The following is a 6133-nucleotide window of genomic DNA, read 5'->3' as shown; positions in this document are numbered from 1 at the left end:
ACCTGCTGAATCAGAGTGTCTCCTGGCGGGGACTTGTCCTTAACCGAGCCTTTTCTGGGCAGTCATTTTTTAAAGTGTCACAAGGCTCTAGAGCAGACAATGTCAATGGATGTTTGAGAAACCTAATGCTACAGGCTACCAGCATTATCAAAACTAGGGGAATGGTCATTACTGCATTTATTCAAAAATACTTATCAAGCACCAACAATTTGATGGGTCCTCAAGGAGTTCCTATCTTGCATGCAACATAAGACAGTGTTTCAGCTCCAGCACCTCCGCGAGAGGCGTCACGTGAACCTGCGATGGACGGAAGCCTCGCTCCCCACGGTGGGTGGCCTGGGACTTTCCTCGGAAGCCAGGGCCAGGCTGCTTCCTGAGTTCTGACTCCAGCACCTCCGCGAGAGGCGTCACGTGAACCTGCGATGGACGGAAGCCTCGCTCCCCACCGTGGGTGGCCTGGGACTTTCCTCGGAAGCCAGGGCCAGGCTGCTTCCTGAGTTCTGAGGCTCACCTTGTCCACTCCCTGCCTGACTAAGAAGCAAACAGTGTCAAGAAGCCTGGAAAGTCTCTCTTTCGGGGAGTGAGGGATGGAGTTTAGGGGGGCAGGATGCTGTCCCACTGTCCCGCAGCTGTGGGTCCTGGCTCTGAAGCCAATTCTGCTCATGCAACTCCTGAGCAGTATTGTGGGCCACGCCGGGGGGCCTGTCGTGTCGTGCTGCTGGCAGCCACAGAGGACTTTGGCATGCACCAGCTTTCTCTGACCACTCTGTACGAGAGAATGTCTCCAAAATGCTGCTTTGACCATATTACTTCTCCAAAGCCTTCAGTGAGTCCCCACTGCCCACGGATGGCCCTCAAGGCTCTGAGGATCCGACCTACCTCTCTCAGACTATTCTTTCCTGTTCCCTGACATCTGCTCTGTCCCCTAGCTTCATGGTCTGTTCATTATTTCTCGAATGCTTGCCTACCTCCCAGTCCTTGTTCTTGTTATTCCACCTGCCAGGAGTTTCCTTCCTCTCGTCTTGGGCTACCGATAGACCACCCTTCCTTCTCAGCCCACACCCAATGCTTCTTCTCCTTAAAGACTTCTGTTTTCTTTTGTTAGAGCTAATGTAAGAAAGTACCACAGACTGGGTGGCTTGCACAACAGAAATTTGTTTTTTCATGGTCCTGGAAGCCAGAAGCCCAAGATGAAGGTGTTGGTAGGTTTGGTTCCTTCTAAGGACTGTAAGGGAGGGATCTGTTCCAGGCCTCTCCTCCTGGCTTGTAAATGATCATTTTCTCCTTGTGTCTTGACATGGTCTTCCCTCTATTTGTGTCTGTGGCTGATTTCCTTTTCTATGAGGGGACCAGTCGTATTGGATTAGGGTCCACACTAGCGACCTCATTTTACTTTAATTATCTCTTTACAGGCCCTATCTCCAAACATAGTCACATTCTGCACACTGAGAGAGCCAACAGTGAGCAGGCCTCTCTCCAGAGCTTTTCTGTCTCTCCTCTGACTAGTCAAGCTGTAAGTTTAACAAGAATCAGTTATGTTTGATCCCAAACTTGTGTATGCCCTGCCAGACTTAATGGATTTACACAATTTAACTAAATATTATGTGAAGTAATGAAATATATGTATAAAGGGAGAGACCTGTTAGTAGGAAAATGAAGAAGGCTGCTTTGAAAAGGCGTGACAAAGGGGGCTCCTAGAAGTGCTGCTGCATTATGTGTGAGTGAAACAACTGTACAAGTTGGGGGGAAAGAATAATGATCTGGAGGCCTCTGTTCTCAGATTACTCTTCAAGTGTCTTTAAGTTCTTGCTCTCCTCTAACAAAACCATAACTTTAAGAAAACCACAAACTGGACATTGTAGATGATGCATTATAAATGTGGTTTATGAACGACAACTCCAACATCAGACCTAGATTCAAAGAAAGACTTTTGTTTTCTTACATCAAATGATTCCTGAATGAGGGCACAATTTTATATTTTAGGTTAAAAGAAAATGTTGATGGTACATATGTATAAGGGTTTTTAAAATAACTCTTTTTTCCAATGACTGATCCAACTACTTTCCCTCTTGCATAAGCTAAGAGGCAGTCTATGGAAAAAGCTGCACACCAATGAAGGACGGTACCAGGGTATGATTTTCATAAACAAAGACGGCACAAAAGCTACCTTTAGGATTTGCTAAGCTCTGGGTAGCAGCTGACAGACCAAGAGCTTACGAATAATGAGATTTCTTTCCAAAGAGCTGGGGAAGCTGCCTCTGAGGCACAGTCATGCAGAGCCACCCTGCCTGGATCGTGGCTGCAGTGTCCATCACAGGCCATCATCTCACTGGCCTGGAGAAGAACATCTGCCTGGGGTCTCCTCCCAGCCACGCCCACCCCCAAGAGTTGGAGTCCTCTGCAGGGTTTTATCCAATGGTTGCAGAGAGCCTGCCCCACATCAGGCAATTCTGCCTTGAAAATGCTTTGCAATCCTTTCCAGAGCCAGTTTAATCCATGATTTATTAATATGTTATGTACAGCCCCCTAAGAAATGAAACATTTTACAATTACCCACAACAGAAGGAATGCCCAACCTCACTCAACTCCTGTCTTCAAGAGACCAGAGTGTGACACACAACATAACTGAGTGTTTTTTGTTATTTTGTACGTTAAAAGAAAAAAAAAAGAACCACTGCTGACTATTGAATAGAGTTAGAAACAGAAATTGTAATTCCTACAGACTTTCAGATCAATTACAATGTAGTCAGTTGCAGAAAATCTTGATGGGAAACTTGTTATTTTGTTACCAATAAGTGTGGTTGGGTCAGAATGTTATAGAATGAATGTGCTGCAGGGAGAAAAGGCATGAACTCATTACTTCACCCAAAAAAGCATCAACACAGTGAAGTTCTTCACCCCACCATGAACAGAGGCTGTAGCTGACACTGATTCCTCTTCATTAACCAGTAATGGCTCTCCTTCCAGCACCACCAAACTGGGTCATCGTGGTCTCTGCCTGTAGCACAGAATGAACTGTGTGGTCACCTGGTGTGTTATTATTAAGGAAATTAAACAGAGATTATGAAGTCTGACACTATTTACAGAATGACATTGCAAATCATCAGTTATTTCTCCCTCATATTTAATATGAGATACAGGAAATTAGTACACCTCCCACAGTTCTCTCACCCCATTACTTATCTATAAGCTTATTTCCTTTCATTCTTCTCCAAGTTCTTTCTTGCTCTTGTTTCCCTTTCCTGATCTTTGCTTTTTGTGTTTTGTTCCCTGGCTTGCTTGCTTTCTTTTAAGTTCTATACCCAAAGGAATTAAAACAAACAAATAAAAAACTCGAGTTGAATATAGAGAACAGATAAAGAATTCTGAAGCTGGAAAGGCCATTAAAGAAGATCTAATTCAGTTCCTTCCATCACTGACAAGCAAACTGAGGTGGAAAGAGGCAAAAGCTAGTTCTGGCAGAATCCTTTAGCTCTATTTATTTATATTTGCAGCTTTCCGGTTGCTACTAGTACAGGGACTTGCTAAAGCAAAAACAAGGTTGTGCTGTCTTTGAATTTGCCTAGTGTCTTTCCTCCAAAACACAGCAAGTCTCAGATGTCATGTGTGAAACTGCTTTTGCAACTGAAAAACTTTTTAGAAACAGTTTATCATCAGTAGACGGGGGTGACATTAGCGTCTCAATTCCAAAGTCACATTTAGGTTAAGTGAGGGCTTGTGAGTGTTAAAACTTCATTTAACAAGAGCTCTGGTATGCATCACTCTGAAAGGAGGTAAATAAACACCTCCATAGGTTACACACTTTTAAAATTCTTACTCTTATGAAAAAGCCCCAGAACGTTTAGGAGAGCAATAATGAAAAGGAGGAGAGTGTCACATGCTAGGACTATGTGTTATTCCTGTCGGCTCTCTGGATCACTTGTGAAGCCATGGACATTCTTCTCCGTTTAAACAAGAAGAAAATTCATCTTCTGAATACTCTGAGCATCCCCCCTCCCCCCGTGTTCCTTTATTTATTTACTTGCCTTTGCTTCATATTGAGCCAAGTCACTTCCTGCTCTTGTCCCCAAATTTCTCATCTAAGAGATGCTCTGCCTTTGGCGCAGGAATTTCTAGAATTAAGTTTATGGCTGTGAAATGTTTTCCAAATATAAAATTCTGTATTATGGTACAAGTAATGACAATTATTACACAAACCTCCTCAGTCTTTTTCATCTGGCAATCACCCAAGGGATACTGCATTGTTTTTATTCATTTAAAACAAAAGGTAGGTTTTGCTATTAAGTTGACTGAAATTGTGCTAACCTTTTCTTTCTCACCTTGGGTCACATAGACAGTGAGGAAGTCCTTTGCCATTGGCACCTAACATTAGTTTGTACCAAGATAATTCACTGGGAGGAGGCAGAGATGATCTCGATTATCCTTCAAGCTGGCGGAGATCAATTTAGCACCTCCAGGACCTGAAATCCCTCTGCCTTTCCTTAGCAGAGCCACAACAGCCTTGCCTAACATGAACATAACACCGCCTATAGAGACTCCCCCTGACGCTAGAGAGGCTGCCACAGGACGCTGGGAAGGGATCTGACCTAAAGTTGAGGGAGGAGTGGAGGGAACAATCATAATCTCAACCACTGAATCAGGAACCAAAGCAGAAATCGGAGGAAAAATGAATACATATAATCCCATTTGCTCTTAATTTAGAAGAATTTTTTAAAAAGAGTTTTCTAAGAGTAGAAACTGCCACCAAGATTATTCAAGTCAGGGTCGCTGTGGTCTGTGACCAGTCTGACAACAGCTGACTTTTATCCAGATGTCCAATAAAAACACTTAGCAAGTATCATTTCCATAAGGCTTTGTCTACTTGAAACACAAGCCAATTGTTTGGGTTCAATTTATGAAGCAAGGTCTTACAAAGGTTATGGGGTAAGGAGGCTTGATGACAACTAAATTGCCTTAAATGGAGCTCAAAATACCACCTTAAACATTCTCCTCTCCCAAGAAATGCTTAATCATAAATCAAGTGGCTCAAAATGTATTAAAAATGACAAATAGAGCAAGAACTTACATCTCATTTTTTTTCTTTTAATTCACTGATGCATCACAGATTTCTGAAGGATATTATTCCATACAAAAAAAGATGAAGTGCACCAGGAATGCAAGATTCCGGGGATAAAAGAGGAGATTAAAAATCAAATGGTGGACCAGACTTAATGCTAAAAATTATGCTGAAAATAGACATACTCATTTTAAGACAAGGAGATAAGGACGGTCTTCTCTGAACTCGTAAGGAGTGGTGAATCTCACAATAATTGGACACATGTTTTTCATCTTTGAAGAACTTATGAATCCATTTCAATGCATTAAAGTGTGTGGGTACTATTTGTCCACAAGTAAGCTTTCTCCTCCCGCCTCCCTCCATACATTCTTTAATGGGGTTTTTATTTCAATGGAGGAAAAAATCTCTTCTAAAACTCACTGATGTTTCCTGAAATGCCATTAGACCAGCTTTAGAAGGAGTTTTAAAGAATATGCTAAATGAAACTTTCTGTGCAAAAATCCTTAATATTCCAGGACTTTTGGATAACAAGTTATTTTTTATGTGTTCCTTCTGCTGTATGTAGAAATTAATTTTGGGCAATAAGAATTATTAAGTGCCTAACCCAAGATGTAGATTGTCTTGACCTGGAAAAGATTAGAAAGTGGATCAGGCAGAAAAGTCCAGTCTGGCAAATCACAGGACACCGACCTAAGAGACAGGCTCCCAGCATTTGAAATGCTTAGTTTGGAAGGAAAGAAGAGCAAACTCTCTGGGAACGATGGTAATTTCTCTCTTCCTGTTGATTACAAATACCTAGAGAATTCAACCAATTCTCAAGGCCATGAGCCTGATTTATTTTTTTTCCATAGCCTTTTTCAGTCTACTTGAAAACATCTGCTTTTAATTGAATTTGGATTTGAAAACTAATTTCGGGTGACTTTGGGTCCGGGCTCCAATCAAGTTGGAACTGAGAGATTATTGCTTATACACATATCCCAAAATTCAGGGAGGCTCGAGGCCAAGGATACCACACTTCCAGAATGCGTACGAGGCACATACATTTAGAAATGAGAAAGGAATACCCTAAATCTCTCT

The sequence above is a fragment of the Galeopterus variegatus genome, unplaced genomic scaffold (assembly GCF_000696425.1).
Source record: "Galeopterus variegatus unplaced genomic scaffold, G_variegatus-3.0.2 Scaffold1348, whole genome shotgun sequence".
Taxonomy (NCBI): Eukaryota; Metazoa; Chordata; class Mammalia; order Dermoptera; family Cynocephalidae; genus Galeopterus; species Galeopterus variegatus.
The sequence above is the reverse complement of the archived record's forward strand: the minus strand, read 5'-3'. Positions refer to the sequence as shown.